At 39.3% G+C, this 26,727-nt stretch overlaps 1 protein-coding gene and 1 pseudogene across 1 annotated transcript in view; both read left to right on the top strand.

Annotated features, from left to right (window-relative positions):
- Window positions 1-26,727, top strand: part of PPM1E (protein phosphatase, Mg2+/Mn2+ dependent 1E) — a 233,411-nt gene that overhangs the window by 66,234 nt on the left and 140,450 nt on the right. The gene's annotated exons all lie outside the window — the stretch shown is intronic.
- LOC117068055 lies at window positions 17,846-17,943 on the top strand (annotated as a pseudogene).

Genomic DNA, 26,727 nt, shown 5'->3' on the forward strand with positions numbered 1-26,727 from the left:
AAGTGTCTGTTGAGTCCCTGCTTACAGTTCTTTCGGGTATATGCCTACGAGTGGAACTGCTGGATCACATGGTAATTCTATGTCTAATCTTTTGAGGAACTGCCAAACTTTTTCACAGTGGTATGCATTGTGCTTTAACAGATAGTTTGCGAAGACTTTTTATTACCTTATATTTAAAATGTTTACTGTTTCATTTTAAAATAAGAAAATATCTTGGAATTTCATAAATTGTTATTTGGGGGTAATAACGTTTCTATAGTTGCCTTTTTAGTACTTTTTAATTTTTCCAAATTTGAAATAATAAATACTGATTTCTTGGGCATACATTCACTGAGAAGTTAAAAAGATCCTTGCATTAAGCAAGTGAAATGTGCTATAAATAAATCATGCTACTTCTCTAACTATTAATAGTTAACACTTGAGCTTCCCAAGCATTCTGAAACTTGTATAACAAAACACTAGATTTTCCTTATGTATCTAGAAAATGCTTGCATTTCTCAAAAAGAATACACTCTAGTTTTTTTCTAAAGTTAAATCTGTACTGTATCTAGTTCATTATGGGTACCTTACTTGAAAAGTAAACAATATTCAACAGTAAAAAAATGAGACAGTACTTAATAGCAGTTAAGCATTATGGAGTATTTACTATATGCCAGACCCCATGCTAAGTAAGCACATTAATTTAACCTCACAACAATGCATATTGGATAGGAGCTCTCATTGTCTTTATTTAACAAGTACGAAACTTGAGGCACACAACAGAGGTGTAACAGAGAGGTTAAATAAGTTGCCTATGGTCACACAAGTAACAAGTAGTAGATTCATATTTAATTCAGAACATCTTTATCTGTCTACAAGCATATTTTAGTGACTACATGTTGGCACTGATGAAAATAATAAATAGATCTTTGTCCCTATCTTTTGGAGTTTACAATAAAGATGAGCCCAAAACACTTAATATTACTGTTGTAAGGGCATAGCTAAAAAATGGTAATTGGACCTTAATTATAGAGGTTTGAGGGCTACTTATTCCCATATATAAGCTTTACTTAGTATAAACTTTTAATATAGACCCCAAGTTCATTATTTGCTTGGTATTTCAGGTACTGGAAACCCATATATGAGCCAATGATAATTAGATCACCTAGATCTTGGTTTAAATTTATTACTGACACCACATACTTTTTGTTCTTTATTATTTTTAAGTGCTTCTCCACTACTTCCTTGAAATGCTCTTGCTTTCTGGAAAAATCTCTTTATGTAAGCTCCTTAAGGGCAAGAATCTATGATAGTGCTTGGTACATAACTAGTACTCAATACGTATTTGCTGAATAGCCAGGTGCAGTGGCACGTGCCAGTAGCTGCAACTAAGTCAGGAAGCTAAGTAAGGTGGAAGGATCACCTGAGGTCAGACATTTCAGGCTGCAGTGCTCTATGATAGTGATGTGAATAGCCACTCTACTCCAGCCTGGACAACATGGGCTCCGTGGCTAAAATAAGAAAAAATTTTGATGAATACATATATTGTTTCTCTTTATAAATCTTTATCAAATAACATGATGAAATCCAAAATTATAACTTGATATGGTTGTTGATCTCTGCCCCCCAATTTTCCACAGCTGTATTTCTATTTATTTATTTTTTTAGAGATAAGAGTCTCACTCTGTCGCCCAGGCTGGAGTGCAGTGGTGCAATCTTGGCTCACTGCAACCTCCGCATCCCATGTTCAAGTGATTCTCCTGCCTCAGCCTCTCGAGTAGCTGGGATTACAGGCAAGTGCCACCACACCAGGCTAATTTTTTTTTGTATTTTTAGTAGAGACGGGGTTTCACCATGTAGGCCAGGCTGGTCTTGAACGCTTGACCTCAAGTGATCCACCTGCCTCAGCCTCCCAAAGTGCTGGGATTACAAGCATGAGCCACTGTGCCCAGCCCACCATAGCCATATTTCTAATTACATTTTTTTTCTTGAATATAATAACTGTATTAATCCATGCTTGCATTGCTATAAAGAAATATCTGAGACTGGGTAATTTATAAACAAAAGAGGTTTAATTGGTTTATGGTTCTATAGACTGTACAGGAAGCATAGTGGCTTCTGCTTCTGGGGAGGCCTCAGGAAATGTACAATCGTGGTGGAAGGCAAAGGGGGAGTAAGGCTTCTGGCGTGGTGCAAGTAAGAGAGAGGGCAGGAGGGAGGTGCTACATGGCTTTTAAAGGACACGTCAGGGCCAGGTGCAGTGGCTCATGCCTGTAATCCCAACACTTTGGGAGACAGAGGTGGGTGAATCACCTGATGTCAGGAGTTTGAGACCAGCCTGGCCAACATGGTGAAACCCCATCTCTACTAAGTAAACTACAAAAATGAGCCGGACATGGTGGCGGGCACCCGTAATCCCAGCTACTCGGGAGTCTGAGGCAGAGGAGGATGGCTTGAACCTGGGAGGCAGAGGTTGCAGTGAGCCGAGATGGCGCCACTGTACTCCAGCCTGGGAGACAGAGACGGACTCCGTCTCAAACAAAAAATAAATAAATAAGATAAATAAATAAAGGACATGTCTTAAGCGAGCCCTCACTAGTGTGAGGAGAGAACCAAGGGGATGGTGCTAAACCATTAATAAAAATCCACTCCCACCAGGCCCCACCTCCAACATTGGGGATTACAATTGGCATGAAATTTGGATGGGGACAGAGTTCCAAACCTATCAGTAACAATGATAAAGGGCATGGATTTTTATATCAGATAGATCCTGATTTATATTAGACCGATTTATATCAGACAGAGCCAGAATTGATCCTGGCTCCACTTACTAATTTTGTGTGACCTTGGGCAAGGTACGAAACCTCTCCAACCTTAAGTTTGTCCTCAGGAAAATGCAGCTGATAATACTACTATCTCACAGGATTGCTGCCAGGATTAAAGAAGATAATAATAATATATGTGATGTGCTAAGCCATGTGCAGGACCCATTAATATACAATGAATTTTTGGTTTTTTGATTTCAAATTAGTTGAGATTCAACTGTAAAAGACATGATTGAAGTCTTAAAGGAGTGTGCTTATTGGACCTACAAATAGGAAATATGTGCATAAATGACTTTAAAACACTGACAGACTATATGAATAAGTTAAAATGAATAAGGTAGAGATTGAATATACATCAATGACTATTATTTCATTATAGTGTCCAAATGGTGCTAGAAGCTCAACAAAATTATTGTCCATGTGCTGTGATCTTATTTAGATATGCAAACAAATATTTTTAAATAAATGTATTTAAATTATATCATAAATAAATTACTTGTGGGAGTGAGTCATAAGTAAGGATTATAGTAGCAATGGTCCTACTAATTTTAGATAAACAGATTGCTGTGTTATATGAACAACTAACCAACTAACTATGAAGACTGAATAGATACCAAATTCAGTTATAATAAAGTAAAACATAACTGGATCTGAAACATTTAATCATGGACTCAATTCCAATTATAATGTATGATGTTTAAAGTATAAATGATAAGTTGTTCATGTGATTATTATTATATATAATTAATATTATAAACCTTCAGCTTAACTTCGTATTTTTCTAATTATCTGGAGAAGAGATAGGAGTTTACTAGAAAAAGAAGAAAGTGTTTTCATTTCAATATGAAGACTCCTACATTCAAGTCCCTTTTCCAATAGGCGCCAGTCAGAGATCAGAATAATGACACATTCTTTGGTATAGATACACACACTCTAGTTGTTTAAGTTAGCTTATGGCAGGGCAGGAACTTGCCCAATATAATAGAAACAATTCCTTTCATTGAGAAGCGAATACTGGATAGCAAGGACCCTGGAAAACTAGTGGAAGACACAGGAATAGAGTAATAACCGAAGTCTTCTTTAACAATGAAGAAACTTATTTTGAGACTCCAGGGGGTTGGGGAAAGGGTTTTCCTGGGCTTACAACTCCATTGTTATTTGCTAAAGGCTGGGAGGGGAGTGGGCTGAAAGTATGAAAATGTTCTTTCCCAAATTTCTCCCCCATCTTGTCTAAAATGACCAATTATTCAACACTTATGCTCCTTTCAGTATAAACTAGTTTAATCAACTAGCTTTTCTAATAACTAACTGAGATAATATCAAGGTAATGAGATTTTGAAAGGTGATCAAGGAAAAAGCAAGAGATCGTTTTAAAGCATAAATTGTTGATGAACACAAAGCTTTAAGTGGGAGTTGGCAGCTTCAGGAAGGAATCTGGCAGGAAGAAGAACAAGATAGCCCAGATAGTGACGAGGATTACCAAAACGAGAGATGGAAAGAAGAATATAGTAAAGGAGTTGAGCAAGTAACAACAGCCAAAAAAGTGAAAAGAGACCAAAGAAAAGGAGGCAGTGAAACATAGCATTGAATGAAATAAGTATGCGACTAAGAGTAAGCATTATAAAATATGAGCAGCAGTGTGGGTTGTTTACTTAGAAGTAAAATTGCTAAGTCTGATTTTTTTTTTTTTTTTTTGACGAGTCCCAAATATCTTTCTCCAAAACAAGAGGGAATATAAGCCAACTTCTGATTCTGTTATGGGTTGAGCTGATAATTATGGTTAGAACAACCCCTAGCTGTTTGCTATATTGTTAGCTAATATGTAGAATGTTGGAAAATTGGAGCCAGTTTCTATTGCCCATCTGTTCTGGTCTTATACTAGGCTTAAGTGTTTATTAAAAATAGAATGGGGTAACATTCCCAAAGGTGTACTCCATAGGCATTTGTAAACTTGCTCTTTTATTAAGATAATTCATGTTTTAAATACTGGTTGGCCATGAATTGAAAATGTAAAGATTAGGATTTAATAGGTAGTTCTTTTCTGGAATAGATGATATGCTTTTTTTCTGTGGGGAAATTCTAATTACAACAAGCATAGGTTTAAGCCTCTGGCTGATAATTAAAGTTAATGCTATCAGTCAGGTCTACCATACTGCCAGGACTTGCTATTGGAGAGAGAATAGATTGTAATAGATTCTGTTGTTCAGGGTCAGTGACAACTGAAGGCTGCCAATGTCAGTTGCCCCACTCTCTCCTCTTTGTCATATGTAAGTGAGGCGGCAAAGTATTGTGAAAAAAATATGTCAAGAGAGCTGACTTATATGATGATTATTGCTCTTCTTGTTTGACCTGGGGCAAGCCCTTCTGAGCATAATTTTTGTTTTAATTTTCAAAATGAGAATAATACCTATTTTATCCAACTGGAAGCATTATTGTAGGGTCAGACATTATAGTATATGTGAGCACTTTTTAAACTATAAAGACAACATATGAAAATGAGGTTTTCATTTCTATCACCTAAGAATTGTTTCTAGTTTAAGAGAGGCTGAAATGGATGTATTCCTGTCATGTAGGCATTTCTCATAAATTTTTCAAGGAATGGAATGGGCAGAAAGGAACTGTGAAAGTAATAGGAAAAGAATCATGTGGGTATTTGCATGAAAGACAGACTTACTTGAAATTCTAGGCACAGGAATGGTTTCTCAGGATTGTGATTATGCTATTCTCTGAAAGATTTCAGTGAAAGGGCAAAGACCTTATTTATGATTAGATATGTTTTATATCAAAATACAACAGTAATGAATATAGAAGAATGGATCTTATGCATCTATAGTTACTCTTTGAAAATAACATTGCTGGCTGCTGTCTGAATCACCTGTTGTTTAGTTATTTTTTTTCCCATAGGAAATTGTGTTTTGTATATTTTTAATTATTGTAAAATATCTACAAAATTAATCTGCACCACAGGAAAGATAAAAAAGAAAAAAAAGAAAAACATCTGCAAAAATTAAGCATTGATTAGATTAAATATGGATGAGGTGCAAAATTTAATTTAATACAAGTTTAATGAACTATCCCCAAATATATGGATGTAATGGATATTATATATGTTTTTAAAACATGAGTTAGAGAAAGGGTTGGAGAAGGGGTTTGAAAGATGAGCACAAAGATGAGTATCTCAATTCAAGGTAGAAAATGTATGTAACAATTACTAGTCAATACATGTATTTATATATAATTTAAAACTTTTTTTCTATGAAAAAAATGTGTAGGTTGTCCTAAATATAGCAGTCTTAATCTAAATAATCTATTGAACCAATACTTTCTGAGACTCTACATAGGCACAGATCCTATCTGAGAAGCTGGTAACAGCTGCTACACTACTGCAGAATAAACCTTTTATTTTTATAATTTTGTGTACTCAAAAGCTTATATCAGTGAAGACAGATATTTCTCCAGTCTAATTACTATTAGTTATTTTAATGGAATCAAGTAATCGCTTTGAAAAGAGGAAAGGTTCAGTTGTAAAATCTTTATTCTACTTTTATTAATGAATTTAGGTTGCTTTAACTGTTAATACATGTTTTACGTAATGTTGTTGTTTCCTTCTTTTTGTGTATGTGGTTTTTTTTTGCTTTTTTTTTTTTTTTTTTTTTGAGATGGAGTCTGGCTCTGTGGCCCAGGCTAGAGTGCGGTGGCGCAATCTTGGCTCACTGCAACCTCCGCCTCCCGGGTTCACACCATTCTCCCGCCTCAGCCTCCCAGGTAGCTGGGACTACAGGTGCCCACCACTACGCCCAGCTAATTTTTTGTTTTGTTTTGTTTTGTTTTGTTTTTTTTGAGACGGAGTCTCGCTCTGTCTCCCAGGCTGGAGTGCAGTGGCCGGATCTCAGCTCACTGCAAGCTCCGCCTCCTGGGTTTACGCCATTCTCCTGCCTCAGCCTCCAAGTAGCTGGGACTACAGGCGCCCGCCACCTCGCCCAGCTAGTTTTTTGTATTTTTTAGTAGAGATGGGGTTTCACCATGTTAGCCAGGATGGTCTCCATCTCCTGACCTTGTGATCCGCCCGTCTCGGCCTCCCAAAGTGCTGGGATTACAGGCTTGAGCCACCGCGCCCGGCCGTATTTTTTTTTTTTTTAGTGGAGACGGGGTTTCACCATGTTAGCCAGGATGGTCTCGATCTCCTGACCCCGTGATCCATCCGCCTTGGCCTCCCAGAGTGCTAGGATTACAGGTGTGAGCCACCGCACCCGGCCTGCTTCTTTGTGTTTTATCTTGCATTGTGTTACTGTGGAGAGAAGCAATTGATTTAAAATATCTGGCTGATGCAAAGGCATAGGACTGATACAATGGACTTTGGGGACTTGTGGGGAAGAGTGGGAGTGGGGCGAGGGATAGAAGACTACAAATATGGTGCAGTGTATACTGCTCGGGTGATGAGTGCATCAAAATCCCCAAATCACCACTAAAGAACTTACTCATGTGACCAAATACCACCTGTACCCCAATAACTTATGTAAAACTAAAATAAAAAAATGAAGGTTTGACCTATTGATTCACACACACAGAGACATACACAAAAAAATAGAATGAAATATCTGGCCGAGTGCAGTGGCTCATACCTGTAATCTCACCACTTTGGAAGGCTGAGACAGGAGGATCCTTTGAGCCCAGGAGTTCGAGACCAGCCTGGACAGTATTAGTGAGACTGTCTCTACAAAAAAATTAAAAACAAACAAAAACTTCTGAATAAAATGTCTCAGCGTTTTTCAATTCTGAAAAAACTTAACAATTTAGAAAGCTTTGTGTTAACATTGCGGTTTTTTTTTTTTCAGGAAACAAATGAAAATGTATTATTTTTTTATTCTCTGTTTTTGTTGTTGTTGTTGTTGTTTGGAAACAGTCTCACTTTGTTGCCCCAGCTGTGGTGCAGTGGTACGATCTCAGCTCACTGCAACTTCCACCTCCTGGGTTTAAGCCCAGCCTCAACCTGATTCTCCAGCCTCAGCCTCCCAAGTAGCTGGAATTACAGGCACCCACCACCATGCCTAGTTAATTTTTGTATTTTTAGTAGAGACACAGTTTCACCATGTTGGCCAGGCTGGTCTCAAACTCCTGACCTCAAGTGATCCACCCACCATGGCCTCCCAAACTGACGGGATTATAGGCATGAGCCACCACACCGAGCCCCGTTCTCTACCTTATTCTATATAGTTTTACTACATTTTAATATTTTAGATATAAATGTAGAAATTATAGTTTTAGTTTTAATGGTTCATGATATTTTTCTTAAATTTATTCAGAGCAAATGAAAACTGCTTTTATGCCAGGCACAGTGGCTCATGCCTGTAATCCCAGCACCTTTGGGAGGCTGAGTCAGGCGGATCACCTGGGGTCAGAAGTTCCAGATCAGCCTGGCCAACGTGGCGAAACCCCATTGTCTACTAAAAATACAAAAATTAGCTGGGCGTGGTGGTGGGCAGCGGGCATCTGTAATGCCAGCTACTTGGGCGGCTGAGGCAGGGAGAATTGCTTGAACCTAGGAGGCGGAGGTTGTGGTGAGCCAAGATGGCACCATTGTACTCCAGCCTGGCAGCCTGGGCAACAGAGACAGACTCCATCTCAAAAAAAAAAAAAAAGAAAACTGCTTTGATGTCTTATATTATGAAAGAAATTTAGCTGGACAGATACAGCTGTTGCATTTATAAATAGCTTCAGATATCTCCACCAATAAAGGGTTTATTCAGGTTGTTATGGCAACTAAAATTCAGCAGAACTTCAAAGATAAACTATATTGAAGGAAGAGGTACATTAACTGTACATTTAATCAAATTATACAATAAAATTGTTGCTTATATCATTTCAGATAGCAATAAATTAGTTTAACATGTCAATGTAACTTACTATTTTTAATGTACAAAGATTTTTTTTTATTTTTTATTTTTTTTTAGATGGAACCTGGCTCTGTCGCCCAGGCTAGAGTGCAGTGCCACGATCTCAGCTCACTGCAACCTCTGCCTCCCAGATTCAAGTGATTCTTCTGCCTCAGCCTCCTGAATAGCTGGGACTACAGGTGCGTGCCACCGTGCCTGGCTAATTTTTTTTTTTTTTGTATTTTTAGTAGAGACTGAGTTTCACCGTGTTAGCCAGGATGTTCTCAATCCCCTGACCTCGTGATCCGCACTCCTTAGCCTCCCAGAGTGCTGGGGTTACAGGCGTGATGTACAAAAGTTTTGTTACTAATTTATCTGTGTGGGTTTTATTACTTTTAAGGAGCATTACTTATAGGAATGATGGATCATGCTGACCCATTTAAACTCTCTTTCTCGGTCTTCTTTGTAATGAGTTGCATGCTTATTTAGATCTGCTGGCTAGGGTTGAGGGTACATTTTTGAGTCAGTAGAATATAGAAAAGCCTGCATTCAGCTTTAACTCCGTGATCTTTTTTTTTTTTTTTTTGAGACAGAGTCTTGCTCTGTCACCCAGGCTGGAATGCAATGTCACGATCTTGGCTCACTGCAGTCTCCGCCTCCTGGGTTCAAGCGATTCTCCTGCTGCAGCCTCCCAAGTAGCTGGGATTATAGGCACCCACCACCATGCACAGCTAATTTTCGTATTTTTAGTAGAGATGGGGTTTCACTATGTTGGCCAGCCTGGTCTCGAACTCCTGACCTTAGGTGATCCACCTGCCTCAGCCTCCGAAAATGCTGGGATTACACGCATGAGCCACCATACCAAGTGCTGGGATTACAAGCATGAGCCACTACACTCAGCCAAAGTCTATGATCTCACCCCAGTGTTTTATCCAACTTAACTACCTGGTTATAATCTTTTAAGCCATTCAAATATGTAGATCTATTCAGATATTCTGTTACAGTGGGTCTAGGAGTGGGACATGAGAACCTGTAAATTTTAAAAATAATTGGCCGGGTGCCGTGGCTCATGTCTGTAATCCCAGCACTTTGGGAGTCCAAGGCGGGCAGATCACCCGAGGTCAGGAGTTCAAGACCAGCTTGGCCAACATGGTGAAACCCCGTGTCTTCTAAAAATACAAAAATTAGCCAGGTGTGGTGGTGGGTGCCTGTAATCTCAGCTACTCAGGAGGCTAAGGCAGAAGAATTGCTTGAACCTGGGAGGCAGAGGTTGCAGTGAGCTGAGATCACGCCACTGTACTCCAGCCTGGGCAATAGAGTCTCAATCTCAAATAATAATAACAATAATAGTTATTTTTATTCAATGTAATATGTATATAATTTTTTAAGTGAAATAGTGTACTGTAAAGCATATACTAAGAACAGTCTCTTACCCTTTTCTTCTTCATTACAACTACTTTAATTTTCTTTTCTTTCTTTTTCTCTCTCTTCTTCTCTTTTCTCTTTCTTTACATTGGGACTGCAACAGCACAGGAAGCAACTGTTTTTAATTTTTTTTTTGTTTGTTTGTCTTTTTGAGACAGAGTTTCACTCTTGTTGCCCAGGCTGGAGTGCGATGCCGCGATCTCACCTCACCGCAACCTCTGCCTCCTGGGTTCAAGCGATTCTCCCGTCTCAGCCTCCCTAGTAGCTGGGATTACAGGCATGCGCCACTATGCCCAGCTAATTTTGTATTTTTAATAGAAGACAGGGTTTCTCTGTGTTGGTCAGGCTGGTCTCGACCTCCTGACCTCTTGTGATCTCCCTGCCTTGGCCTCCCAAAGTGCTGGGATTACAGGCGTGAGCCACTGTATCTGGCCTATTTTTAATTCTTTGTTTCTTCTGGGATTTACCTGTCTCTAAAGAATGTTTCATTTGCTGTTTGTTGTTTTTTAAATTATAGACAGTAACTCTTTGTTTTTTATTTTAGAAGATAAAGATTTAACAATCTTGGCCGGGCGCGGTGGCTCAAGCCTGTAATCCCAGCACTTTGGGAGGCCGAGACGGGCGGATCACGAGGTCAGGAGATCGAGACCATCCTGGCTAACACGGTGAAACCCCGTCTCTACTAAAAAATACAAAAAAATTAGCCGGGCGAGGTGGCGGGCGCCTGTAGTCCCAGCTACTCGGGAGGCTGAGGCAGGAGAATGGCGTGAACCCGGGAGGCGGAGCTTGCAGTGAGCTGAGATCCGGCCACTGCACTCCAGCCTGGGCAGCAGAGCCAGACTCCGTCTCAAAAAAAAAAAAAAAAAAAAAAAAATTTAACAATCTTATACAACTCCTGCTACCACTTACTAACTCCCAGTATAATCGTACCATAACTTTAGGCAAAATAATGTTTACATTGTTTGAATTATGTATATATTGTTTACAACTGAGCCACTATATACTATGTTTACATTTTCTTTTCTTTTCTTTCCTTTCTGTTTTTTTTTTTTTTTTTTTGAGATGGAGTTTCACTCTCGTTGCCCAGGCTGGAGTGCAATGGCGCGATCTCAGCTCACTGCAACCTCCACCTCCTGGGTTCAAGTGATTCTCCTGCCTCAGTCTCCTGTGTAGCTGGGATTACAGGCATGAGCCACTGTACCTGGCCCATGTTTACATTTTCTTTCTTGTATAACCTTTTGTTTTTCCTGGAGTTAATAATTTACTGTTTTCCATTTGTTTAGTTTTCTATAAACCTATTGTCCTTTATTTTCTGAACTCTGCAGTAGAAACATAAAAACCACTATCAGTATAGTTAAACATCTTGGATAATCTTTTTTTATAAGGCTTTCATCTTGGAACTTTGCATCTACCTGTTCCAATCCAGACTGTACGCGCTCTAGACCTTAAGTACAGCTGACATTCAGGAGCTCTACCATGATCCTTGTGGTTCCTGATGCTTCTTTTTCATTAAAGCCTCAGTTTTCTGGTTTTCATTTCTTTCTGGGTTTCTTTTCTCATTTTGCTGGTGGACATCCTTTACTAGTCTTCTTATAAAAGATTCATGGTTAGAAAGCAGGATTAGTTATCTTAAAAAAAAATAAGATTCATGGAAGTTAATTTTTTTCAGGTTTTGTTAACCTGAAATATCTTTATTCCACTCCTCCACTTGATTGTTAGTCTAGTTGGGTACAGAATTTCAGGTTAAAGGCCAAGTGTGGTGGGTCATACCTATAATCCCACTACCTTGGGAGGCCAAGGCAGGTGAATTGCTTAAGGCCCAGGAGTTTGAGGACTGCCTGGTCAACATAGTAAGACCCTGTCTCTAAAAGAAAAATTAGCCAGGCATGGTGGCCCATGCCTATAGTCCTAGCTACTTGGGAGGCTAAGGCAGGAGGATCACTTGAGCCCAGGAGTTTGAGGCTGCAGTGAACTCTGATTGAACCACTGCACTCCAGCCTGGAAATCAGAGCAAGATACTGTCTATCTAAAAAGACAAAAAACAAACAAACAAACAAACAAACAAATTATGTTAGAAAATTGTTTTCCCACAGAATTTCGAAGGCATTAGGCTATTGTCGCTCAGCTTTCACTGTTAGTATTATTATTATTATTATTTTATTTATTTATTTATTTTTTTGAGATGGAGTCTTTCTCTGTCACCCAGGCTGTAGTGCAGTGGCACAGTCTCGGTTCACTGCAAGCTCCGCCTCCTGGGTTCACGCCATTCTCCTGCCTCAGCCTCCCAAGTAGCTGGGACTACAGGCGCCCACCACCACACCCAGCTAATTTTTGTATTTTTAGTAGAAACGGGATTTCACGGTGTTAGCCAGGATGGTCTCAATCTCCTGACCTCGTGATCTGCCCGCCTCAGCCTCCCAAAGTGCTGGGATTACAGGCGTGAGCCACTGCTCCCAGCCTTCACTGCTATTATTGAGAAAGATGATAGCATTCTGATTCCTGATCCTATTTGTATGTGGTTTACTTTATTTATCATTATTATTTTTTGAGACAGAGTCTTGCTCTGTCGCCCAGGCTGGAGTGCAGTGGCACAATCTTGGCTCGCTGCAACTTCTGCCTCTGGGTTCAAGCAATACTCCTGCCTCAGCCTCCCAAGTAACTAGGACTATAGATGCATGCCACCATGCCTGGCTAATTTTTGTATTTTTAGTAGAGACAGGGTTTCACCATGTTGGCCAGGGTGGTCTCAAACTCTTACCCTCAGGTGATCTACCCGCCTTGGCCTCCCAAAGTGCTGGGATTACAGGTGTGAGCCACCGCACCTGACCTGTATGTGACTAACTTTATCTTTTTTTTTTTTTTTTTTTTTTTGCGATGGAGTCTCACTCTTGTCACCCAGGCTGGAGTGCAGTGGCGCAATCTTGGCTCACTGCAACCTCCACCTCTTGGGTTGAAGTGATTCTCCTGCCACAGCCTCCCAATTAGCTGGGATTACAGGCACGTGCCACCACACCTGGCTAATTTTTTGTATTTTTTAGTAGAGACGGTGTTGCACCGTGTTAGCCAGGATGGTCTTGATCTCCTGATCTGGTGATCCACCCACCTCGGCCTCCCAAAGCGCTAGGATTACAGGCGTGACCCACCGCAGACTTACGTTATCTTAAAGCTTTTAGTCTCTTCTCTTTTAGCCAGCATTTTGGGAACTGAGTAAGGGAATACAGCTGTTTATATGTAATTTTTCACATAATATTCTTAATTTCAGTAAGGTGATTTACTTCAGTCCCTCACTATATACCTTGCATCTTTGAATATAAGGCTATTCTGTTTCAATTAATCAGAAAATAAACATTTTCTTTCCTGCCATGTGAGGGAGGTGCCTTTGTTTGTTTGCATGGGAATTTAGAAGAAGAGTATCTTAGGTATTTCTTCTATATAATTTCAATGAATTGCAATGTTTCCAACACTTCCCTTTATACCTGCTGTCTGAGATAGCTAGTATCTCCAGTTCCTTAGATTCCTGGAGTTCTCTGATGAGAACCAGCTAGATTATTGGTGTCATCCCCCCATCAGACAGTTTGGATTCAGCTCTCTCTGTTCTGGTATGTTAAAGTTGCTACTCCTTCATTCCCTTTCTTGCCTTCAAATATTTGTTAATCTTTTTTGTCCACTATCATTTCTTCCATGTCTTTCTGTTATTTTAATTTCACATTTCAGGAGGTTTTTTAGATAAATGCATGTGCGCAGTCTGCTATTTTAAATCAGAAGTCCTGAAAGGCCGTTATTGCCAGTGCTTTTATTGTTTCTGTGATAGGCACTGTGTTCCAAGGCAGCTCATTTCCTCTTTGGTAAGCACTGTTTTTTAGTGTCTGCTTATCTTGCTTGAAAGTCTTTTTCTCTGTAGGATTATTGATCCTAATTCTTACACCTTAGAGTATTCCAAATAAATCTGTTGTCTTCCACATGGTAACCTTTCGTAGACTTAAAGACAGTATTAGAACTTCAGTATTTTTTCTTCTCTAGCATAGACATAACCTAGTTCCTCTATTTGATCCTCAGAAAATATAGTTTCAAATTTCTTCACTATCCTGGTCACTCACTTCTGAATTAACTGTTCTAAAGTATGATACCTAGAACTGAGAGCAATATTCCAGGTAGAATCTAACCAGCACAGACTAGAATAAATTATTATCATTTTCTTTGGAAATATTGTTGTGATAAAGAAATAAATAAACCCAGCACTACTGGTATGTTCTGCAAAGGGAGGAGTTTCTCCATTTTATCTGCTTGAAATTAAAGAAAAAATGTAAAGCTTCTACTACTTCTATATATATAGAGACATGAAACATACGATGATTTGGTTTCTTTTTTTTTTTTTATTAGAACAATTGGTGCTCCTTTTTAAAAATAATCTGAAGTGTAGGTTGAGAATTAAGATGTTCTGCATAATAACATAAGAGGAATTTTTAAACTTTAATTTTGAAATATTTTTAGGCTCATGTAGAAGTTGCAAAAATAGTACAAAGAGTTCAGATGTACTCTTCACCCAGCTTCCCCCAATGACATCTTATATAACCACAGTATAATTATCAAAATCAGAAACCTGGCATTGGTACAATACTATTTATTAACTAAACTACTGACCTTATTTGGATTTCACCAGGTGTTTGTTTGTTTGTTTGTTTGTTTGTTTTTTGAGATGGAGCCTCACTCTGTCACCCAGGTTGGAGTGCAGTGGCGTGATCTTAGCTCACTGCACCCTCACGTCCCAGGTCCAAGTGATTCTCCTTCCTCAGCCATCTGAGTAGCTGGGATCACAGGCATACATCACTACTCCTGGCTATGGCTAACTTTTGTATTTTTTTCTTTTAGTAGAGATGGGGTTTCACCATGTTGGTCAGGCTGGTCTTGAACTCCCAGCCTCAAGTGATTCACCTGCCTCAGCCTCACAAGATTTCACCAGTTATTACATACAATCCTTTAAAAAAAAAAAAAAGGGGAGTTGTATATAGTTCTACAGGATTTTATCACATATATAAATTCATATGATCATTATCACATTTGGGATATAGAACTCCCCAAAAAACTCCCGTGTGCTAGCCATTTATAGTCACACCCCAATCCTAACCCCTGGCAACCACTGATCTGTTCTCCATCACCATACTTTTGTTACTTTGAGAATGTTATATAAGTGGAATCATCTAGTATGTGACCTTTTGAAACCCAATAGTTTCTCAGCAGTTACCTCACCGCCCCCTACAGAAGTCTTTAGTTTCTATTGTTGCCATCTTTATGTTCATGAGTACCCCATGTTTAGCTCCCACTTATAAGTGAGAATATGTGGTATTTGGCTTTCTGTTCTTGCATTAATTCACTTAGGATAATGACCTCCAGCTGCACCCATGTTGCTGCAAGGGACATGATTTTGTTCTTTTTTTATGGCTGGTGTATATGTACCACATTTTCTTCACCCAGGTCATATTTGATGGGCATATAGGTTGATTTCATGTCTTTGCTACTGTGAATAGTGCTGCAATGAACGTGTGAGTGCATATGTCTTTTTGATAAAACTATTTGTTTTCTTTTGGATAGATACACAGTAATGGGATTCCTGGGTCAAATGGTAGTTCTGTTTTAAGTTCTTTGAGAAATCTTCAAACTGCTTTCCATAGTGGCTAAGCTAATTTGCATTCTCACCAACAGTGTATAAGTGTTCCCTTTTCTCCACAGCCTTTCCAACATCTGTTGTTTTTTGAGTTTTTAATAATAGCCATTCTGGCATCTGACTGATGTGAGATGGCATCTCATTGTGATTTTGATTTGCATTTCTCTGATGATTAGTGGTGTGGAGCGTTTCTTCATGTTTATTGGCCACTTGTATGTCTTCTTTTGAGAAGTGTCTGTTCATGTCTTTTGCCCATTTGCAAGTGTTTTGTGGTTCTTGTAGAGACATTTCCAAACCTCCTTTCTTAGATGTTGTAATTTTGTTTTATTTTTATTTTTTGGTGGGATGGGGGGTATGACTATTGTAAATGGGATTGCATTGTTGACTTGTTTGTCCACTTTTTAATTGGACTGCTTACTTATTTACAGTTGAGGTTAGGGATTTCTTATTTATTCTAGATATAAATTCTTTGTCAAATATATGTGATTTGCAAATATTTTCTCCCCATCTGTGGCTTCTCATTTTCTTAATATCTTTCACAGAGGAAAAGTTTTAATTATGATGAAGTCTAATTTATTAACTTTTTCTTTTTGGGTGTTACTTTTGGTGTCATATCTAAGAACATTTTCCCTAAATTTAGGTCACACAGAGTTTCTCTTGTTTTTTCCCTAAGAGTCTTATAGTTCAGCATTTGATAAAATTATGCATTTGAAGTTTGTTAATTTTGGCATAAATTGTGAGGTTTAGGTCAAGGTCCATTTTGTCTCCTACAGGAGACTAGTTGTGCCATCACCACTTGTTAAAAAGACTATCCTTGCTTCATTAAATTGCTTTTATACCTTTGTCAAAAATTAGTTATCTGTACAAATGTGAGTTTATTTTTTACTCTTTTTTGTTCTATTGATCTATGTGTCTATAGTAAGTCTTTAAAAAGTTAATGTGATTACCCTTATTTTATTCTTTTTTTTCAAAATTCTTTTAGCTATTCTAGTTCCTTTGCCTTTCCATATAAATTTTAGAATCAGTTTGTTCACATATAAAAATCTGTTAGAATTTTTATAGGAATTGCATTAAACCAACTGCAGATCAATTTTGAGAGAATTGACGTCTTTGCTCTGTAAAGCCTCCGAATCCATGAGCATGCCACATCTCTCCAGTTATTTAGGTCGTTAAAACCTTTTTTTGGCCAGACACAGTGACTCATGCCTGTAATCCCAGCATTTTGAGAGGTTGAGGTGGGAGGATCACTTGAGCACAGGAGTTCGAGACCAGCCTTAGCAACATAGTGAGACCTCATCTCTACAAAAAATAGAAAAATTCGCCAGCCGTGGTGGTGCGTGCCTGTAGTCCCAGCTACTGGGGAGGCTGAGGCAAGGTGATTGATTGAGTCTGGGAGGTCAAGGGTATAGTAAGCCATGATTGTGCCACATTGAGTCTGGGAGGTCAAGGGTATAGTAAGCCGTGATTGTGCCACATTGAGTCTGGGAGGTCAAGGGTATATAGTAAGCCGTGATTGTGCCACTGCACTTTAGCCTCGGTGACAGAGCAAGACCCTGTCTCAAATAAAATAAAATAAAATAAAATAAAATAAAATAATCAGTATTTTGTAGTTTTTAGCACACAGATCCTGTGCATGTTTTGTTAGATTTATACCCAAATTTTAATTTTTTTTTTTAGTGTTATTGTAAATGGTCTGGGAAATTGTATTACCTGTGATATTGTTGGACCTTCCCACTGTAGCTTTGTATTTTATTAAAACATATAGTTTTGACTGAGTGCAGTGGCTCGCACCTGTAATCCCAGCATTTAGGAGGCTGAGGTAGGAGGATCACTTGAGCCCAGGAGTTCAAGACTAGCCCAGGCAATATAGTGAGATCTCTATCTCTACAAAAAATTTTTAAAAATTAGCCGTGCATGGTGGTGCATGCCTGCAGTCTCAGCCACTCAGGAGGCTGGGCAGGAGGATTGCTTGAGCCCCAGAGTTTGAGGCTGCAGTGAGCTATGATCATGCTACTGCATTCCAGCTGGGTGACAGAACAAGATCCTGTCTCAAACAACAAAACAAAACAAAAACAAATGGGGCGCTCGCTTTAGCAGCACATATACTAAAAATGATACAGAAAAGATTAGCTTGGTCCCTACACAAGGACGACACTCAAATATTACATATTATAATTTTAAAAAAAATGGGGAAACTGAGACTTAGAACAGTCAAGTAATTAATTGCCTAAGGTTACAAAACTGGTAAACAGTAGAGCTGGGATTCAAACCCAGGTGTGGCTTTAGAATCTCTAACATGATGTCAACCACTATACTATGCTGCCCAGAGCAAAACCATCCTGATATACTCTAGCGGCAGCTGTTTTTTAAGTTTTGGGTATATATTGTTGCTCAAAAAGTGAGAAGACTACTAACTTTATCTTTTATGTTACCCAGATTAAAATTCTTTCAGTAAAAAATGAACTATATATAATATTAAGATTAATGTATTTCATCATCTGCCTTCTTATCTAAGTCAAAGAATTCCCAGGGGGCCTGGCGTGGTGGCTCACACCCGCACTTTGGAAGGCCAAGGTATGAGGATTTAATGAGGCCAGGAGTTCAAGACCAGCCTGGGCGACAGAGTGAGATCCTGTCTTTACGAAAAACATTTTTTTTTTCTTGAGACCAAGTCTCGCTCTGTCGCCCAGGCTGGGAGTGCAGTGGTGCGATCTTGGCTCACTGCAACCTCTGCCTCTCGGGCTCAAGCAATTCTCTTGCCTCAGCCTCCTGAGTAGCTGGGATTACAGGTACACGCCACCACACCTGGCTAATTTTTGTATTTTTAGTAGAGGAGGGATTTCACCATGTTGGTCAGGCTGGTCTCGAGCTCCTGACCTTGAGATCTGCCCGCCTCAGCCTCCTAAAGTGCTGGGATTACAAGGCATGAGCCACCATGCCTGGCCAGAAAAAAATTTAAGATCAACTGGGTTTGTTGGTGCATGCCTTTAGTCTTAGCTACTCCAGAGGCTGAGATGGAAGGATCACTTGAGCCCAGGAGTTGGAGGTTATGATGGACCATGATGGTCCCACTGCATTCCAGCCTGGGCAACAGAGTAAAACTCTGTCTGTTAAAAAAATTTTAAAAAATAAAAAAAGAATTCCCAAGATATACAACTGTCATAGAATGAGAATAAACACACACACACACACACACACACACACACACATTAAATCTCTCATTATCCCTAATAGTTACAAACTGATTTTATTTCTATTTAAGATTACTCAGAAAAAAATGTATTGGACTTTTAATTTATGTTAAGAAATTGTTTTAAAAGGCCATCAGAAATTCTATTAAAATCATGAGGCTTTTTTTTTTTTTTTTTAGACAGAGTCTTGCACTGTCACCTAGACTGGAGTGCAGTGGTACAATCTCTGCTCACTGCAACCTCTGCCTCCCAGGTTCAAGTGATTCTCCTACCTCAGCCTCCTGAGTCGCTGGGATTACAGGTGCCCACCACCTGTAGGTGCCCTGCTAATTTTTTGTATTTTTTAGTAGAGACAGGGTTTCACTGTGTTAGCCAGGATGTCTCGATCTCCTGACCTCAGGTGATCCACCTGCCTCGGCCTCCCAAAATGCTGGGATTACAGGTGCGAGCCACCGCGACTGGCCCATGAGCCTTTTATAAATTATATATGCTACACATTTGCTAATTTAGACAATGTAGTATGCTGTTTATAGAAGTTGGCAGCATTTGAGAAGTTAGTCTTGACTCTGTCTTATCTCCAGCCAGGGCTCTTAGACTGTCCCAGAGAAGGTGATGATCACTGACAATAACATATTGATAAATCTTTGAAGCCTTTCAATTAAGAGAGTCCTGTGGAATCTAAACATAGATCTTATACCTGTCACAAAAATTAACTTAAAATGGATCATACACATAAATGTAAACTGCATAACTTACAAGACTTCTAGAAGATAACATAGAAGAAATCTAGTGACCTTGAATTTGGCGATGAGTTTTAGATACAACTCAAATAGCGTGGAGGAAAAACATTGATAAAATTGACTTTAAACTTGTGTTCTGGGAAAGACACAGTAAAGGGAGTCAAAAGGTAAGTCACAAACTGGGAGAAAATCTTTACAAAACACTTATCTGATAAAGGACTAGTATCCAAAATATACAAAGAACACTTAAAATTCAACAATAAGAAAGTGAACAACCCAATTAAAAAATGAGCAAAAGATCTGAACAGATACCTCAATAAAGAAGATGTAGAGACAGCAAATAAATATATAAAAAGATGCTCAACATCATTTGTCTTTAGGGAATTGCAGATTGAAACAATGAGATACCATTAAAGTCTGTTAGAATGCTGAATTTAAAAACTGAAAAGCTGGTGAGGATGAAATGCCAGTGAGGATGAAAAACAAAAGAAACTCTAATCTTTGCTGCTGGAAATGCAAAATGATACAGCCGCTTTGGAAAACAGTTTGGCAGTGGCTTACAAGAAAGATAAACATATTCTTACCATATGATCTAGCAATTAATCACATTTCTAGGTGCAATAGACATACCCAGTTGAGTTGTAAACTTAAGTCCACACAGAAACCTGCAAAGGAATGTTTACAGCAACTTTATTCATAACTGCACCCAAACTGGACGCAATAAATTGTCCCTCAGTAGGCGAATGGATAACCAAACTATTGTGGTACATTCGTACAATGGAATGTTATTAAGTGATCAAAAGAAAGGATATATTAAACCAGGAAAAGACATGGAGAAAACATAGATGCATATTGTTAAGTAATTGAAAAACCTATATACTGTAACAATTCCAATTATATAACATTCTGGAGGAGGAAAATTATGATGGCAGTAAAAAGATCAGTGGTTGTCAGGGGTTGTGGACAGTAGTAAGGGAGGGATGGATAGGTGAAGCAGAGTGGCATTTTAGGGTGGTGAAACTATTCTGTATGCACTGTAATGGTGGATACATTATATTATGCATTTGTTAAAGTCTGTAGAACTTTACAGCACAAAAAGTCAACCTCATTGTGTACAAATTTAACAATAGCTTTCAGAGGTAGGCATGGTGGCTTGTGCCTGCAATCCCAGCTACTTGGGAGGCTGAGTTAAGAATATCACTTGAGGCCAAGAGTTCAAGTCCAGCTTGGGACTTGAGTTCAAGTCCAGCAACATGGCAAGACCTTGTCCCTAAAAAAAGAAAAAAAAAATTTTAAGAAAAAATAATATAATTCAGGAGGTCATGGGATTTGGGAAAGAAAGCAGACTGTGACAAGAGCATCTAACTATATTACAAATATATGAAACAACCTCACTGAAAGGGATGGGGAGAAAAGTGCTCCCATAACTTTGAAAATGACTGGAGTCTGTAAAACTAAAGGCTAAAGGAACTGTATAAGAGTACTTACTCAAGTTGATACAATTTTTCTGCATGGGTTTATAGGTTAATAAATGCGTTATTGCTATACTTGTACACTAACATTGAACAACTAAGAAAATAGACAGCAGATAGTGGGAGCCAGGTTTCTCACTGTTGAAGTGGAAATTTTACAGATCAACAAGGGAGGAACCTAGAATGACCCATGGTAATGGATTAGCGTTGAAGATACTAGAAGAGCTCATATATAGTTAGATAGTTGCATGTAGAAATTTTTATAGATGGGTATGTGCACAAGTTAGTATATACATACTATAAAGTTTGAAAGTTTACAGCACCACCACCACTTTTGACTCCAATTGTAAGTTTAGGGGTCCCCAAGATCACCCTCAGGTTGAATAATTCCCTAGAGGTACAGAGCTCACTGAAAGCTGTTATATTTACAGTTATGGTTTATTACAATAAAAGGATGCATAGGCCGGGCGCGGTGGCTCAAGCCTGTAATCCCAGCACTTTGGGAGGCCGAGACGGGCGGATCACGAGGTCAGGAGATCGAGACCATCCTGGCTAATACGGTGAAACCCCGTCTCTACTAAAAAATACAAAAAAACTAGCCGGGCGTTGAGGCGGGCGCCTGTAGTCCCAGCTACTCAGGAGGCTGAGGCAGGAGAATGGCGTAAACCCGGGAGGCGGAGCTTGCAGTGAGCTGAGATCCGGCCACTGCACTCCAGCCTGGGCGGCAGAGCAAGACTCCGTCTCAGAAAAAAAAAAAAAAAAAAGGATGCATAATAAAACCAGCCAAGGGGAGAAGCACATGGGACAGAGTACAGGAGAATTCCTCATGTGAAGCTTCTAGTTTCTTCTCCTGGTGGAGTAATAGACAGTGGTAACTTCCCCCAGCAACAATTTGTGACAACATGCTAGAAGTATTACCAACCAGGTAAGATCACTCAAGCCCTGGTGTCCAGAGTTTTTGTTGGGACTTGGTCACATAGACATGATTGACCACTCACATGGCTGCTTTTTGTTACAGATACCACATGGTTCAAAACCTCCACCATTAATTACATTGTTAGCATAGGCTATCTGGCATGGCCTAAAGCTCCCAGGTTAACAAGGACCCACTTTTCAGTTAGGCATTACAGGGGCTTAGCGAATACACCCCTGGAGCCAAGGGCAAAAGCCAGACCAATTTAGTAGTAACAAGTACACCTATTGCTCAGATCTTGGTTTCTAATATGATTCTTCAGTAAGAGTAACCAGGACTCCTTGGAGAAATGGCTGATTCCAGGGATGGGTAAAAAATGTACAAAACCAGCCTGGGCATCTTGTAGTGGCAGAAAGTAAGAAAGTGCTAAAGAAAAAAAAAAAATCACTGTGAGAGGTATGTAAAAGAAGCCAAATGAAAGAGCACCCAATGGGAAAATTTGGAAATATTTGAGCAAAATAAATGAATGAATACCATACTATTGTATTATAACCTCAAGTATAACATAAATATTCATGATTGTGGTGGGTTGCAGCTAATTTGGGCCAGCATCATTGGTGGTAAAATAATTTGCTGAAACAGCCATGAGTTAAAGAAAGTAAGTGTATTAGAGAGAAAGTATATTGCAAGGAAGCACTGGGCAGCACAGCAGAGAAGAAGCTGCCTGCAAAGAGGCAGGGCTGGAGGAAAGTTTTATAGGATGGAGCTGGAGGGACTACAGGTTGAACGAGTTATTTGGGAACAGGATATTGTGCAAACAGGTTGTTTGTAGTTAGCTCTTTCTCAGAACAATTGTTCTCCTCCACCCTGGGGCACCCCCTTTGTTGTTGCTAACTATCAGGACTCCACAATGAGTTCATACTGATATATAAATAATTGGATACATTAATAAATGGAAGTGAATAGACAAATCTTTCTGTATGGAATAATGCTAATTAAATTATGTAGATACTCCATCCTAAGGACAGGGAGCATAATTCCCCACTTCTTAAGTGTGGGCTGTGCATAGTGATTTCCTTCCAAAGAGTCCGTTATGAAAAGTGGGGAGTGGGAGGAAAGGAATAGCTTGATGGGAGAGACCTGACAAACACACCTTCAAACCAAGTGATTATGGTCAATATAAACAGTCATAAATCATGTTGATATCATATATACCCTCAATATGCTATGATGAAAAATGGCACTCTAAAATGGTACTTTATCTCTGTGATCTTTGTCACAAAAGTCTGTAACACCAATCTAACCATGAGAAAAACAAATTCTTTTTTTTTTTTTTTTTTTTTTTTTGAGGCAGAGTCTTGCTTTGTCACCCAGACTGGAGTGCAGTTCAGTGGTGCAACCTTGACTCACTGCAGCCTCCACCTCCCAGGTTCAAGCAATTCTCCTGCCTCAGCCTCCCGAGTAGCTGGGATTACAGGTGCACACCACTGTGACCAGCTAATTTTTCTGTTTGTTTGTTTGTTGGTTTGTTTTTTGTTTTGAGACAGAGTCTTACTCTGTTGCCCAGGCTGGAGTGCAGTGGCATGACCTCAGCTTACTGCAGCCTCTGCCTCCTGCATTCAAGTGATTCTCCTGCCTCAGCCTCCTGAGTAGCTAGAACTACAGATGTGCGCCACCATGCCTGGCTAATTTTTCTATTTTTTAGTAAAGATGGGGTTTCACCATATGGCCAGGCTGGTCTTGAACTCCTGACCTCGTGATCCGCCCTCCTCAGCCTCCCAAAGTGCTGAGATTATAGGCGTGAGCAGCCGTGCCTGGCCAATTTTTGTATTTTTAATAGAGACGGGTTTCCCCATGTTGGGTAGGCTGGTCTCAAACTCCTGACCTTAAGTGATCCACCCACCTTGGCCTCCCAAAGTACTGGGACTACAGCCGTGAGCCACCGTGTCCAGCCTGAGAAAAACAAATTCTAATAGAGGGCCATCCTACAGTATACCTGACCAGAACTCTTTAAAACTGTCAAGATCCTCAAAAAGAGAGTCTGAGAAACAGTCACAGCTAAGAGACAACTAAGGAGACGCGACAAGTAAACGTAATATAGTGGCATCCTGAATGGGATATTGTAACAGAAAAAGGACGTTAAGTAAAAACTAAGGAAATCAAACTATGGACCAGTTAATAATAACTTTTTGGTATTCATTCATTAATTGTAATGAGTGAGCCATACTAACATAAGCTGTTAATAATAGGGGAAAATGGAAAATGTATGTGTATGTTGGGGGGTATATGAAAATGCTATACTATCTGCTCAATTTGTAAACCAAAAACCCATTGGCCAGGCGCAGTGGCTCATGCCTGTAATCCCAGCACTTTGGGAAGCCAAGGCAGATGGATCACATGAGGTCAAGAGTTTGAGACCAGCCTGATCAATATGGTGAAACCCCGTCTCTACTGAAAATACAAAATTAGCCAGGTTTGGTAGTGCACGCCTGTAATCCCAGCTACTCTGGTGTCTGAGGCAGAAGAATCTCTTGAACCTTGGGGGTGGAGGTTGCAGCGAGCCAAGTTGCGCCATTGCACTCCAGCCTGGGCAACAAGAGCAAAAACTCTATCTCAGAAAAACAAAAACAAAACAAAACAAAAACTGTTTAGAATGTTTTGATTTTAAAAAGAATTATACTTTTAAAAACTGTAGAACAGGCCAAGTGCAGTGACTCCCGCCTGTAATCCTAGCACTTTGGGAGGCCGAGGCAGGCGGATCACACGGTCAGAAGATCAAGACCATCCTGGCTACACGGTGAAACTCTGTCTACTAAAAACACAGAAAAAATTAGTCGGGCATGGTGGCGGGTGCCTGTAGTCCCAGGATGGAGAATGGCATGAACCCGGGAGGTGGAGAACCTGGGAGGCGTGAACCTGGGAGGCGGAGCTTGCAGTGAGCTGCGATTGCGCCACTGCTCTCCAGCCTGGGCGACAGAGCGAGACTCCCTCTCAAAATAAATAAATAAATAAAATTTAAAATAAAAAACTAGCTGGGCTTGGTGGTGCACATCTGTAGTTCCAGCTATACTCGGAAGGCTGAGGCAGGAGAATTGCTTGAACTGGGGAGGTAGAGGTTGCAGTGAGCCAAGATCGCGCCACTTAGCCTAGGCGACAGAGAGAGACCCTGTCTAAAAAATAAAAATAAAACTGTAGAACAAGGTTGGGCACAGTGGCTCACACCTGTAATCCTAGCACTTTAGGAGGCCTAGGCAAGCAGATTGCTTGAGCCCACGAATCTGAGACAAGCCTGGGCAACATGGTGAAACCCTGTGTCTAAAAATAAATAAAAATATGTGTATATGTATTATATATATGTGTATATATATATTATATATATATGCAAAATTTAGCTGGGCGTGGTGGTGTGTGCCTAGAGTCCCAGCTGCTCAGGAGGTTGAGATGGGAGGATCAACTGAGCCCTGAAGGTTGAGGGTGCACTGAGCCATGATCATGCCAATGCACTCCAGCCTGGGCACAGAGCTAGACCCTGTCTCAAAAAAAAAAAGAAAAAAAAAATTGTGAAACAATGGTGATTGTAGGGGAAATGACGTATGAAAAAGTGATTTGTCATAAATGGGATCCCCTAAGCACACAATGTAAACAAATATCTGACCTTTAAAGGAGGGTACAGAGTATGCTTTGCAAGTCTTTAGGCAGAGCATTATAATTTTGTCACATACCTTTCTATACGTCATATAGAGTTAAATACAGAGATATATTATTTTGGGAATTAAGTTCTTAAGAATTATACTATTTTTTGAGAAATGTATTTCAACCGTCATTTTACTGAAGGACTGGAGGTCCTGGAATATTAGAGAATTTCACTTACTACAAAGATTAAAAGCAAACATGATAAATATTTACAAATATATTGAATTATTATCTGAATTTATTGTGAAGATTTTCTAATGTGATGAGTTGATTTTAAAAGTTACCAAGGTTTCTGGTATAAAAAATACAATAGCTAATTGTAATTTATATTTAAAATGGGTGTGAAAGTGAATAATAAAGGTAACAGTAAAAGGAAGAAAATAAATTATAATGAAGAGAACATAATGCTTACAGATTAAAAAATGATATAAAGGGATAACTTTTCAGAAGAGATTAAAAACTATCTAGAATAATATAATATACATTGTGTGACTGCTGGATTTTATGAGTACATTCTTCAGCCTCTTATTTAGTTTGTAAAGAAATAGTGACTGTTTCTCTCATTAATGGCAAGTGTAAATAGCCAAGGTGGGCGTTCAAAGACAATTTACCACCTCCCTACATGGGGCTTTGGAAGGTTGTCACTAAACTATTTCCTTGAAAATGTGTTAATGGAATTTCACTGTTGAGTCTTACTTCTACCTAGAGTCTTTTGTAGAGGCAGTATATTTTATAAAACTGCATGGAGAAAGATATAAGCAATCAATCTTTAGAGTAGTAGACTTTTGCAAAAACATGATTTCTATTGTATTTGTACCCTAATAAGAAATCTAGCAGTCTTCTAGCAAAGAACATCACAAGATCTTACAGAAAATTTGGTTTGAACTAAGAAACTACAGAGACATAGAGACCAAATTTTTAAAGTTAAAATATTTCTATCGATAACCTTTTATT

The sequence above is a fragment of the Trachypithecus francoisi genome, unplaced genomic scaffold, assembly GCF_009764315.1.
Source record: "Trachypithecus francoisi isolate TF-2019V2 unplaced genomic scaffold, Tfra_2.0 Lachesis_group20, whole genome shotgun sequence".
Classification (NCBI taxonomy): domain Eukaryota; kingdom Metazoa; phylum Chordata; class Mammalia; order Primates; family Cercopithecidae; genus Trachypithecus; species Trachypithecus francoisi.